This window comes from Meleagris gallopavo, chromosome 19 (assembly GCF_000146605.3).
Source record: "Meleagris gallopavo isolate NT-WF06-2002-E0010 breed Aviagen turkey brand Nicholas breeding stock chromosome 19, Turkey_5.1, whole genome shotgun sequence".
NCBI lineage: Eukaryota > Metazoa > Chordata > Aves > Galliformes > Phasianidae > Meleagris > Meleagris gallopavo.
In genome coordinates, this window is record NC_015029.2 from 8,338,250 (window position 1) to 8,351,570 (window position 13,321).

The window sequence follows — 13,321 nt, forward strand, 5'->3', positions numbered from 1 at the left end:
GTTTTTATGCTCTCCAATTTTTTGAAAAAGGAACAGCTGTGGGAAAAATGCGCTCGTTGGTGTCATTCTGAAATAGCTGCTAATTTACTGCTGCCTTTGCTTGGATTCCATATTGTTTAGTAAATAAATTGGTGTTACAAATCCATACTGTCCTTCAGAAGTGGTCAAGAGGAAATCTCTGGAGGAATTAAAGAACCGAAGCACCCTGTGCCTGTAGCCCCATCAGCAGTTTCCCTTGGGAGTGTGACGTCCACATCTAAAGCATCTGTACTTTGCATATAATTGTCACTCAGCTGGCTGTGTTTTCTGTTTACTCATCTGCAGACAGGAAATAATGGTAATGCCAACCTGTCAGGCATCATCTGAAGGTTACGCTTTTGTAAAAAATGCTAATTGTTGGAGGTGAAAGTCTTGCTGATTGAACACTGTTCTGGGCGGCTGCAGGAAATGCGATTGTGGCGCTGGCTCATTTGCAAGGGCACCTCAAAGGAAGGAGCTGCATTCTGCGCGGCCTGCTGCCATTCCTGTGCTTATGTGTTGTAATTCTCCTCTTTCATCCACAGAGTCCCCTCCCGAGAGGTGTGGGCAGAGGCGCAGCATGCCCAGCGGGGTGGCGGAGCGGAACCCCACCATGGAGCCTGCAGCCACAACGCCCTTCCGCGTCACGGTGAGTGTCTGCCTGCCTGCAGGGAGGAGGATTCGCTCATCCCGAGAGTCGAGGTGGTGGTATACACAGAACAACGCTTTGGTTACCCCTTATTAAGTACACGTGGTTTTGTTGGATACTGTCAGCAACAAGCAGCTGTGAAATATTTCTTTGTAAAGCAACAAGATTCGTATTAGAGCCCAGAGCAGGTTTGGGTGAGTTGTTCCATTTGAAAGGTTTTCCCAGTGAGGTTTCATTTGTGAATCCTTGGGTCATGCACTGTATTCATAGATGTACTTCCTACTCTGAAACTGTACCTTACATCCTCATCCTTCTACAGAAGCTTCTATACAAAGAGCCTGCCAGGCTGATGGCTCCCCAGAAACTGTTATCCTCTCCTAGCAGGAGCCAGGAGGAGCCATTCTTTGTTTTGCATTTCTTCAATCGTTTTGTTTTGCAGTTCTCTGCTAACATTGCTGTTTTGTTGTGATAACAGTAGGTAAAGAATGGGAAGTCATTTGGGAGTGGAAAAGAGCAACACCACTAACATGAGTAACAGTGATACCAAACACAAACAGAACAAACCAGGTCTTTGAACTCCGTGGGGAAGGGAACTACTGCGTCCATTACAAATAAGGGAGCTGAAGACACAAAGAAGTCAGTTAGTGGCTGACCAAGGGAGCTGTTGTTGCCGAGCCCTAGGTCTAAGATGTGCATACGTCAGAGTCATCGCCAAGAGTTTCACTGCAGAATCTGAAAGAGGAGGGAGTCCAACCACAGAGCTCTGCACTGTCTGCACTGCCTGTCTGCACTGCTGTAAGATGGGCTGTGCAGGCTGGCTCACAGCTTTAGAGATTTTTAGGCCCTGTCATACCTTGGAGATCAGCTCTGGACTGAGTTAAAAGTCTTCTTTAGTCAGAATGTGCACAGTGACGTTTATGAGTTCTCCCCCTCTAACATCCTGCAGGTATTACATAGGCTTCTAGAATGGATCGCCTTAATTTTTGCAAGGATTATTTATCTAATTGATAATATCAAATCCAAGTAATTATTTAATTTAGGAGTGTGCTCAGAGGAGTACACTGAGGCACAGTGATGGGATCAAAACACTTCCCAGAAAGCAGGCAAGGAAGTTGGAGCTGCGAGTGGCTGATTTGCTTGTGATGCATCATTGGCCCCAACACATCTGTAGTCAATGAAATGGCCCTCTGGGAGGCTGGAGTTTTGTAATCAGCTGAAGACACCAAGGTCTTTTGGGTAACAATTGGATGTAAACCCCATTAAAAGTAAGGGAAATGTATTTATCAATTTTTAAGAATAAGTATGAGCATCATGCCTTACAGATGGATGTTCTCAGTATGAGTGATCGCCACGGCCACCAGGAGTTCTGGGAGGGAAACATCTGCTGTATGTGGATAATAAGCTTGAGCACAGATATTTTCATTTAGAGAGAAGGCCAATGGTCTTGGAGCTGATTTGTCTGACGTGTGTTTATATGTTTCCTCTGCAAGCCACACCTACTTACAGGCTCAGCTGCTTCATAACAAACTGAGGTGGGTAAAACCAGAATTTCAAAGGAAAGACAATGGTGCAATCTAAAAAAAGCCTGAGCACACCCAGTTCACCTGAGAACATTGGTACTGGGAATGAATCACTGCCAGTGGTTTGCATAAGAAGTTTATTTTAGTTCTGCAAGTTGTGAGTTAGTAACTGCATAACATTCTCTCCAGTGTTTATATTCTGTAGGCACAGTATCCAAACGCATGTTGAATATGTAAGGAGGAGGGGTTTGGGGCTGACCTGTTTGCTAAATGAGATGGGAAGAAGTGCTGAAGGCAGTGAGTGGATGGCAGGAGCTGTTGGGAAGGTGTGTGTGGTACACAGCAAATACTGAAGATAATGAAACAGAAAAACAATAAGAGCTTTGCTGTAGGGGTGTGTTTGGTTTTCTTCTTTTAGAGCTGATAAAAGTTCTCCCAGCACTTCCCAGTTCAAGCAGGGCAAAACACAGAGAGCGTCCTTAGCTCTGGCTCCCCTTGTGGGATCACCTTCCTGCTGAACAAGGTGCATCGTGTTCCAGTGCCAGGAGAGAAACTAAGTTTTTGTCTCTAACCCCTTGTTTCACAAGCCGTAATCTGTCTGAATTGATTGTCAGTTATAAATGTTCTGAACCTCTGAGCACAGCAAGCAGAAACACAGTGAAGCTAACTGAATAGGCATGCTTTTGCTTTGTGTCTTTTGTTCAACAGTCTGCCTCTGTAAATGAGTATCTTTGAACCTTAAACACTGTACTAGTGCTGAAAGAGGCAAAGAAGGATGGCAAAATCTGGATTCTTCAAAAGACAGTGGACCTGGTAGCATTTTTCTTAGTGCATCTGTAGTCAGTGAAAATCAATTGCTGCCTATTTCTGTTCCAAGGACGTATCTCCCGCTTCATGTTTTTGGGGGAGTTATTCCCGTGGTTAAGCAGGTCAGCTCATGGTAGTGAGCCAGCCTATATGGGATGTGGTTGCTCCCTGTGACTGGCTGGGTTATTCAGTATGGATTAAGTAAGGGCAATCATCAGATGGATAATATGTAGCATTTATCTCCTCTCAGCTACAATGCACTATTATCTCATTTCTGTTTCTGCTCAGCCCTCCGAATGTTATTGCCATTAATATGAATGGCTTCATTACATACACAGTTTTTATGGCTGCCCAGATCTCAGCATATGTCTGACTTAAGAAATATTCTCCCTCACCTTCCTTCATTAACCAGACAGGAACATTAGCAGTCAGTCCACTCCAGCCACTGGGAATAGTAATTAGTGCTGTAGTTTAGTGGTAATGGGATTATTACTTTTGAGCCTTCTGCTGTAGGTTTTGATGTTGTAGGCTTTTCATATTTTATAGCTGATTGTTCTTCCCTGACATCTCCATCCTTCTGCGCTGGTCTCCAAGGGACTGCTAAGTTCAGGAGCCGTTGCATTCAGCTATTTTGATGGTGTTGCACTCCCAGTTGCTTTCTCTCATTTGAAAACTGCAAGCAGTATTGAAGCAATCTATACTGGAGTCACTCTCTTCCCACTCTGAAGTTTGCCAGGCAAGTTATGGTTAATTGGATGTTACATTTTTTGAGGCAACTTTGGAAAACAACAGCTTATACCAGTTTTTCGAGTCCTAAAATATAACCTTGAAAATCAAGCCTTAAGTTTTTAACATCTCAGTACGTGAACTGTTCTGTGTGATCTGTTCTTATTCCTTCCTCATCGAGAATTTTTAATAGAGCTTATTAAACATTACAGGAACACCCTTAATCTTAGTCATCTCAAGTTGTAAAATAATTATATTCCATTTAAACCTATCTCGCTGAACTTTGGTGTCATCAGAGCTTTGTAGGATCTGATGCCGTCTAATGAAGCCAAGTCTTTAATCCAAGTAACTCTCATCTGTGGCTGCCGATTCTGAAGCTGCTCTGAGCATTAGTTCAGAATTCAGTTTTGTTCTAAATCTGATTGGAAAACTAGGAATGTAATTCACATGGACAGCTATACAGTGCTTTGTGTGGATTAGCTGGAACCTTTCGGACTGCTGCAGCAATGCCTGGGAATAGCAGTGTGTGTCAGTATCAAACCCAAATGCAAGCAGGGATATTCTGGTCCTAACGACAGGATTTGTTGTACCGTACTTGCTAACTGATGGAAGGGACTGACCCTATCCACACACACATCTTAGCAGGAGGCACTGAGATTGAAGTGGCTCCTGGGACCCTCCCTGTTTGGCATGATTCTGCCTCTTGAGTGAGGAGACCTAATGAATAAGGGCTTTGATAGAAGTCAGTATCTGAGGACAGAAGGGCAGGAAGCATGACTTAGCATGAGATGTCAGTTCTTGGTAGTGACCTGGAGCTGCTGACCTGACAGGGATGGTTGGAAGCAGCTGATCGTCCTCCAGAGCTGTGGGCAGCAGTGTGACAAGGGCTCCTTCCAAGGGAGGAGGCTGAAGTCTTGCTGTTGAAGCCATTCGCTTGTTACAATAATATGGAGAGGCACTTAGCTGCCCTGCACAGAATTCAAATAGCTTGATATTTGAAATGGATTAACTTGAAATCTGTGTTGTATTTTACCAAACACAGCGACCAGGAGATGAGAAACTCCTCCGGGTAATAAACGCTCCTACTCCGTGCGTCCCGCAGGGAAGTGATGGGCGGGGGTGAGGCTGCTGAGAGTTGGGAGTGCTGCCATCTATTGACTGCTTTCATGACAGCCTGGAGTTCTGCGTTTCCCAGGCCAAGCAGGAGCCCCAACTGGCACAGCTTGTGCAAAAGGGGCAGACTCAGCGCCTGAACCACGGAACCAGAAGGATTTCTTGCTATCATTCTTGCTCCTGATTGTGCGAGGCGCTTCCCTCCTAGCAGAACGGGTTAATATGGCGTGCAGTCTGAATATTCTGAATATTGTGAGCAGGCAGAAAATGGCACTGCCTTTCTTACAGAGCTGTGTTTGATGAAGCATGTGTGCTCTTTCTTGCCCCCAAAATTCTGAATAGGGTTTAGAATTTTCTTCTCTCGGCCCTTTAATCCTCAAGTCCAGCATCAATCATCTGCTTTCCATGATCTCAGAAAACGTGTCTGTGCTTCTTGGAGTTGAATGCACACTGGCCACAAAACCCACAAAATCCATCCATGGAATTGTGTAAATTGGATCAGAGAGGAGACATTTCTCGCAAAAGTTTCCAAGTGCAAACTTGGTGGTGTGCACAAATTCCACCATTGCCATTGGAAGTTGTGAAGGTAACTGACAGCTCCCTGTTTTCTCATGGTCATTCATCATCTTCCTGTCTGCTGTTCTGCACTTTGGATGTGACTCCTAGGAGCAGGAGCTGCTCTCTGTGCTTCCCAGATGGGATGTGGGCCTGGATGCTGCTTTGCTGCAAATCTTTGCAGAATGGCTTAGGTTGGAAGGGACCTTAAAGATCACATCATTTCAAGCCCCGTGCCGGGCTGGTTGTCCCCGGCAGATCAGGCACTAAGTGTGCCCAGCGTGCAGCTTGCTGTAGTGAGGCACTGGAGCCACAAAGAAATAGGAAATCCTTCTAGGTTTTACTTCTGCTTCTAATGTTAATGTGTTTTCCTGGAGGTTTTCTTTCTGCTTGGGTTGAGTACACGGCTGAATTTACAGTGATACATTAGAAGCTGCACTTACGGCATTCCTCCGTCTACCCTGCTTTTAATCCTTGATAAATGAAGTATTAAGCACTAATGGCATACCAGTAAATGGAAACTCCTGGAGAGATGAAAGCGAGTGACCCTGCTACCACTGCACTGAGTAATCCGAAATAATGGGATCCCAGTTCAAACTGCTGTCAGTGGGAGACCGAAGGACTTTTCCCAAGTTTTCCCAGTGCATAATATGGACTCTTTTCCATTTCATTCCCAATGTTTTTTTTTTTCAAAAGCAATCATGTAAGTGGTGTTCTAATAGTTTGACTTTGGCAAATGTCTCCTCCTGCGTTTTGTGAAGAGCTGAATGGTGCTTCCCTCGGCACGAACAGCCCGTCTTTAATTGAAATGTAATTGTTTACTAAACCATTCCAACTGGAAGGGAAAATTACTATCATTTTGGTCTGTGGCTGCATACATTAGAGCACCCTTTTACGGGGACTGAATTTAAGGAGAATAGGAACATTATCACAGACGATATATAAACAGAAAGCTATTATCATTAAACTGTCAATTGCAACTGAATTTGGATAACCAGCGTTAGAGGCAGCAAGAAGTATGCAAATGACTTTGAGAATGTATCTGTCAGCTCCGACACTGAGGAATGGGACATGCTTGGGAGCTTTGAGTTTCTGAGCAGTTTAGGGATCAGAAGAAAAACGAGGTCATCTTGAGCATTTGCAGTTATTTCTCGTCTCACTGGCAATGTTTTGCAATTTGTTGATTTGTATCTGTAAGGTACAGTATGAGCATGCAGACTTTGTCCTCCCAACCTATGGCTGATGCACTGCCAGCTCCCCGCTCAGGTGGCTGCCTATGAGTGCTCACATCTTGCAGCTGGGAAAACTGGTGGAAAGTTCCCTACCTTAAATATGACCACGCAGCAAAGCCAGGAAACGTGTCCTGAGGTGAATTCCTTCATTTCTAATTCCCTGTCCTGGTGTAGCCACTGTTCAGCTGCTCCTAATTGCTTCTCCGAATCGTCCTCTGGTTTTAAGGGAATCAGATGTTCTCCTCCAGTTGATGCTGTCATATGAAATATGAAAAGGAGTAAGTGGTTTTCTGGCCTCTACATCATTGCTGTGGGGCAGATGTGATGGCCTTTCCTACCATTGCTGCCAGCACCCTGTTACCTAATTTTTAATTGCTTGCTATTAAAATTGCAGCCTTCCCTCTTATTTTTAAGTCACAGCGCTCGTGTAAATCTCACAGGTAATGTAAATCTCTGGTCTTTAAGTGCTGCGTGTGCTTTATGAGACATGGGACAAATTCTAGTTGGGGGTACTTAGTGCTAGCTAGCACAGCAATTGGGAAGTGAAAGAGATCGCTTTAAGCAATTTGAATCTGAGCTGGAGTGCTGCACATTTTCTATGTAAACGCAGCAGTTCCAACTGGGGGAGTTCTGGGAGGCAGCATCGCTCCAGATCCGTGGTATTGTCAGGCTGCAGCACTGAGCTGCCCTTCACACTGCTACGGATTTATTGTGTGCATCAAGCAGGAGTCGGGAATAGTGGGATAAAAGCTGTGCTGTGACCTGCTTCACTGAAAAGGACCCGGCAAGGCAGAGTATGGATTTTTTTCCTTTTTGAACTGCGTATGTTCCAGCGAGGTCTCTTTAGAGCCTGCAGCTGCCTGAAGGACAGCTGTACAGAAAGGAGGAGGCACGGGGCTCGTCGACAGCTTAATTCACACACTGAGGCTGCTTTTCTTTAAAAACACTACTAATCCTATTTTAGGTTTGGGGGGCATGGTTTGGCCTGCTTGTGGTTGCCATCAAGGTGACATGGCTGCACAGCCAAGTCTGTACGGACCGCAGCAAGGCCAGCTCTGCTACGTGTGGTAAGCAGGATGCAAGAGGACCTGGCATTGCCAGCACACATTTGATGCTTTGTGCAAAAAGGATTGGTAGAGTCTGGTCAGCTCCTGAAGGCAGTCAGACCCTCTTATTTAATCTGCAGTGGTGGCAGATCCCCTAACTCCGCTCCTCCAGCTCCTGTTGGAGCGGCACGAGAAATACCAACAGTTCTGTGTGTTTTCATGGAGGGAACCCATGGGAGGAATATTCAACATTTAGGCTGTAAGTAGGGCTAATAGGAAATGCTAATTCACATTTCATTCTTTTGATCAGTGTATATTGAATGATAATTACAGTGATAGTAGTTGGCACTTCTGTAGCACCTTTCATCTGAGGCTGTTAAAGTGTTCTGCCAATCTCAATGAATTCAAGCTTGCAGTCACTGTGGGGTTGCAAATTATCATAATGCCTTAAACTAAATGGGGAAACTAAGGTCTGGAAGGATTATATGACTTTCTCCATCTTTCATAATCTGTATAAAAGAGTTGGGACTGCACAGTAATGCTGCTGGCCATCTTTCGTGGGGAGCAGTTCAAGGCATCGCTTAAAATGGTGAAAACTATTGAAGTTGTCCAGAGGACTGTGCTTACACTGTTTGTTGCTTTGTTTGTGGCAATTTCACAGTTTGCTATCTGCTCAAGCATCCTGCTCTATTCTGTTCTGTTGAAATTGTTTGAATTTTACCCACAAAGAGCAACAACCTGAAGCTCTCTTTGGATTCTCTGCCGATGTTCCCAGCATCAATTCTTTACAGTCTTCCAATTCCAATTCTGATTTGAACAGAAGAAATTAGCTCTTGCTCATTTCAAAACTACTACCAAAAATTTTTTGATTGCTTTTTAACCCACTTCCTGGAAGTCCAAATGCAAACACCCTGTGCTAATTAATGGGCTGTGGGAAGATTAATCTGAGTAGCCTCACTCCAATGAAAAGTAAAGAGTAAACAAACAAAGTTTTACTTTCTTTAAACCTCTCAGACTGCTGGTAGCACCGAGGAAAGTAGCATTTAAGTATACAGCTTGACAGTTTAATTTGTTTCTGGGTCACAGCTAAAGAATTGTACTGCAGATATAAAGGGTAGGGTAATAAATACATTCAGTTTTCCCACTTTCAGAAGTGCTGATGTTGTGCTTTCAGAAAACAAGTCAAACAGTGCAAGGAATTGGTGCTTAGAGAGCCCCAGTGGCCATGAGTGTCTGTCTAATGAGGACCTTAATCTGAATTTTTTTCCATTTGGAAACATGTATTGCTTTGTCTCATGGATATTAGACACTAACTTAGATATGAAATTGATTATAATGGAATTAACAGAAATGTTTTCATGTTATCACTGAGTAGTTCTCATTAAATAATTTCCAAGTTTGAAATTAAGTTCTGAAACAGATTTTTTTCCTAGACTAAACACCTCAATAAATGTAACCACACCATATTTTGAGCCATCCTTTCCCAGATTTTCTCTGTGGCAAATGGTTCCCATATTGTCTGCATATTCTGATCAGAGCTTTGATGCCACGGCAGATCAGATGTGTGCAGTCCCACGGGAGCTCACCCTGTCCATGGCGATGGCTGAGCAGAGCTCCCCAGGCCTGCAGGAGCTCAGGGCACTCCCTTTGAGCAGGGCTGCAAGGGCAGATCATTGGTAGGTTGTTACGGAGGCTTCTTCCCCTCCAGCTCCAGGCAGTGCTGCTGGACACGGGGTGCTTCCTCAGGCACTGACGCTGCTGTTCTGAGCCCCTCGTGGCCGCTTGGAGCCGCAGGTCTGATCTGGACAGCCTCACAATGACACGATCTCGTGATACTGGCAGCTGAATAACTTCTTATTGCTGTGGGGCTGCACAGAAACATACGTGCTCAGATGACATTGATTTCTATATACTTTTTTCAAACTTCAGTTGCCGTGGAAACAAGATTCACTTTCTCCTCCACACTGCTGCTGTTCCCAGCACTGTGCGCTGATAAGGAGCAGATCGTGGTTGTTCTCCCCACTTGCTTTCTTTCCTGGAGGGCAGGTAACCATGGCTCAGGCATCAAGAGAGACTGGAGAGAGATGGCAGAGGCTGCAGAGCCATCCCCAAAGTGCTGTGGTGCTCCTGGGCACTGGAGCTCTGCCAGGAACTTTCCCATCTTTATCGTCGTCCATAATTACAGTGGATCATATCTTACCTGCAACACTCTTCAAAGCACTAAGGAAATGAGCTCCAGAACTAATCATATCTTTATTTCCTAAATAGCTCACTGTAGTTATGTATGATGTTCTGCAGAATGGGACTCGCAGTGCTCAGCATAACCTGGCCCGGCCCGCCCCACTCTCCTCCCTCCCATTCCACCAGCTGCCCGATCACATCCACCCCCCTGCAGTCCCCCCTCAGAAGAACAGTCTAAAAGGTGGCCATCTGTTGATGGCTTTCCTGTTGATTCATACTTCCTGGTCAAATCTAGACATTCGTAAAGATAGGCAAATAGTAATGTGAGCGTTGGTGACACTGGAGGCAGATGGGGACCTCGATGGGAGCAAGGGAGGCTGTGCAGCTGGGGCAGAGCTGTGGCTCAGTCTGCAGTGCTTCCTCGTGTCAGACACTGAATGCAGCATCCCTCGATAATGAGCAGGACTCAAAAGAGTTAAGAAATGAAGGCGAATTAAATCTGCCTGATAGATCTGAAATTTCTTGCTGGGTGACAAAGTTCTGCTTTAAAGATAGTAAATCTACTGCTGGTAATCAGGCAAGAAATAATCTGCTAAGACCCAACGCAGCGGTGCTGCTCGCAGTGCCTGCTGTACTGTTTTGCAGAGGTATAAAGCAACAATGACCATAATTTATATCTCCGGTTCTTCAAGGATATATTTGTTTTGTTTTATATCTCCGACAGCTTTCCAGATAGGTATCCTAAGAAACATCAGTGTTGTGCACTGCTATCGTCTCCCATCTCGTTCTTCATTGCCTTAACCTGAAGGTTAAGGTACGAGATTAGGAGGAAAAAGAAAGGAGTAAATGCGGGCAAAATAGAAAGGAGTCTTGGATTGGTTTTCATTTGAATTTAAATTGATGAGTGATTATTTGTGATTTCATCTGAAATAGTGAAACTGCTGTCAGCTTTTCTACTTTGTTCTGCTCAGAGGGGGCAGGAAGAAACTTCAGCTGCAGCCTATGGGTGGAAGCGTGTGTGCTTCTGGGCTGCAGTCCTGCTGTAACTGGGAAGGGCGTGGAGGTGTTGTGAATGACTTTGCCAATGTATAAAACCACCTGAAGTTGTCCATTTCTATGCAGTATGGTTTCAAGTACAGAAAAAAGTTTTCTACCCCATCCTAATTATTATTGCCTGTCTTAGGCTATCGCATGTAAACAAACTATCTGGTCCACGTGTCATTATGAGCAGAAAACATTTTGAAATCAAGGTCCAGGTGCTTCTGTAGCCATCATGTGGGATGTATTTATTCCCCCGTTGTAATGTTTCTCCTTTTCACAGAGCTGTAAGCAGAAGGTGAATCAAACTGAAACACTCAACAAAGTTGTGAGATTGAGGCAAACGAGCATCATCTTAACTGTAATGTCTGGAAATTCAGGAGTCTGGAGAGGTAGCACAGGAAAAATGCAAGACTGACGTCCTGTCTGAGTTACAGGAGGTATTCACTGAACCTTCACATAACCCAATGTCTTTGTTTGATTGCAGATGCAATTATTGCTGAATACAAATGCTCCAATTTAAGTTTCAGAAATGTTGTGGAAGTCTTTGGAACAGAGAACATCTGCATGAAGCATGAGTTTCATTTTTAAACGAGTGACTTTTTCTGCAAAATTACACAATGAATCTCTACCTTCAAAGGATAATAATATATTTTTTATTTATTCTAAACGTATTATCTACCAACTGCTTTTTAAACTGCACTGGTCTAGCAGCTGGCTTTGTAGGAAATGTGTTATTAAAAACACACAGAATTTGTCAGTGAAAATGCAGTTTACCATTGCGTAGATTGAGAGTTGGTCTTCAAAACTGTGGAAAATGAGGTTATCCCTTCCAGTGTTTGCTCTATCCAGAAGATTTCGAATGGAAGGGGGTGGGAAGGAACCTGATAACTAGATAGATACAGTGTGATGTCTGCCTGCTGCTCTTTGGCCATAAATCAAAGTAGGGCACGCCTGTATAAAACACACTCATGAAGCATTTTATTCTGTATCAGATAGCAAAAGTGGGCTTTAAAGATAATATTGATGTAAATAGATTTACAGAGACAGCTTTCTCATCTCTCATATGTTTATTGCTCATTTTGGGGAGCTCTGATACCCGTTTTAAAATGAGGCAATGTATTTAAGAAACCAGAGCACTGGCGTAGGGACGAAGCATTCCTGAGAAGTAATCCTGGCTTTGTTGCTTATCTGCCATGCAGTCGGTGCAGCAGAATCACTTGGACACGTGTGCCTTGAAAGCTGTGCTCCCCGTGCCCCCCCAGGAAGGAGCTGCTGGGGCTGTGCTTCCTACTGCCCTCGGGCTGCAAGTGTCACAGACCTGCAGGTGTTTTTCCTTGGATGCCCTCTGTAAAAGGTCTGAGTGACAGAAACCGTCAATCTTTGCAGAGTTTGGCTGTTTCTCATGCCTGAATGGGATCACCAAGCATCCCAGTATACAGTCCTACCACGTGCTATAAATTCTTTATTTTATCTGTACTGAAATGGCTACTTATACTTTAAAACCAGAATGGATGTAATGATTCATGGCCGATACCGAGTGTTTAAGTCATTACTGAGCTACTAAAAGTATTGTAAAAGTTTGAATTTATGGGAGTGTGAATAATTTTGTGTCAGCTGGGGGTTATTCCTTGTAGTCTAAAAGGCACTCATTCTCCCTGTGTCTGAGCTTTCAGAAATATTTACCAGATTGGAATCTGTTGCTTTCCATTGTAAAATAAATCTCCTGTGCATGCAGTGCATGGGAGAGGTAAATGTGAAACTTACTGCATTTAATGAAAGTCGAATACTTAAAACTCCCTATATTGTAAGCAAGTGAAGTCTCTGAGCTCATTGGAAATGTTCCCAATGTTTAATAGCAGTTCAGCTGTGTATGTACCTCCCGGACTTGGGGGTTCTGTTTGCAGCCACTTCAGCTCTCACAAGGCTAACCCAGAGAGGATGAGTCTTTAAAAAAATGCATAGAAAATTGCTGTGGGATATCTCAGGAGTCCAGAAGTTATCTTTTACCTGCAGCTTCCCACCTGGTGCTGGGTATCTGCTGGAAATCCAAGTGCTTCCTTGGCAATGCGTTGGATGCCAGGCCTGTGGTGGCTGTGCTTTTTGAGAAGCTGTGTCCAGAAGAATCACGGGCATGCCCACCATTCTGCAGATGAGAATGGCCATTTCTAAACTGCAGGCAGGGTGATGGCTCAGCTCGTACCGCCTCACACGTAAGGTTCCACAAATGCGTGCAGCCTGCAGCCGTTCGTTCAGAGATCCTGCCTGCATCAACACGAGTGTGCACTAGAAAGAAGCCATTTCAGTATTGGTTTGGCAATTACCAGAATGCAGCTTGGTGTGTATGTGACAGCCGGCCATTCTGAGTGGCTCTCAGAGTCAAGATTTACATGCAGTAAATCAAATTAAGTATTTCAGCTTTGAGTTTTTAAGAAC

At 44.3% G+C, this 13,321-nt stretch overlaps 1 long non-coding RNA gene across 1 annotated transcript in view; it reads left to right on the forward strand.

Annotated features, from left to right (window-relative positions):
- LOC104913696 overlaps positions 1-9,138 on the forward strand; it is a 79,691-nt gene extending 70,553 nt beyond the window's left edge. Inside the window, exon 4 of the long non-coding RNA XR_004161677.1 lies at positions 564-9,138. This is a non-coding gene — a long non-coding RNA (uncharacterized LOC104913696). The remainder of the gene's footprint in view (positions 1-563) is intronic.
- The last annotated feature ends 4,183 nt before the right edge of the window (positions 9,139-13,321 follow it).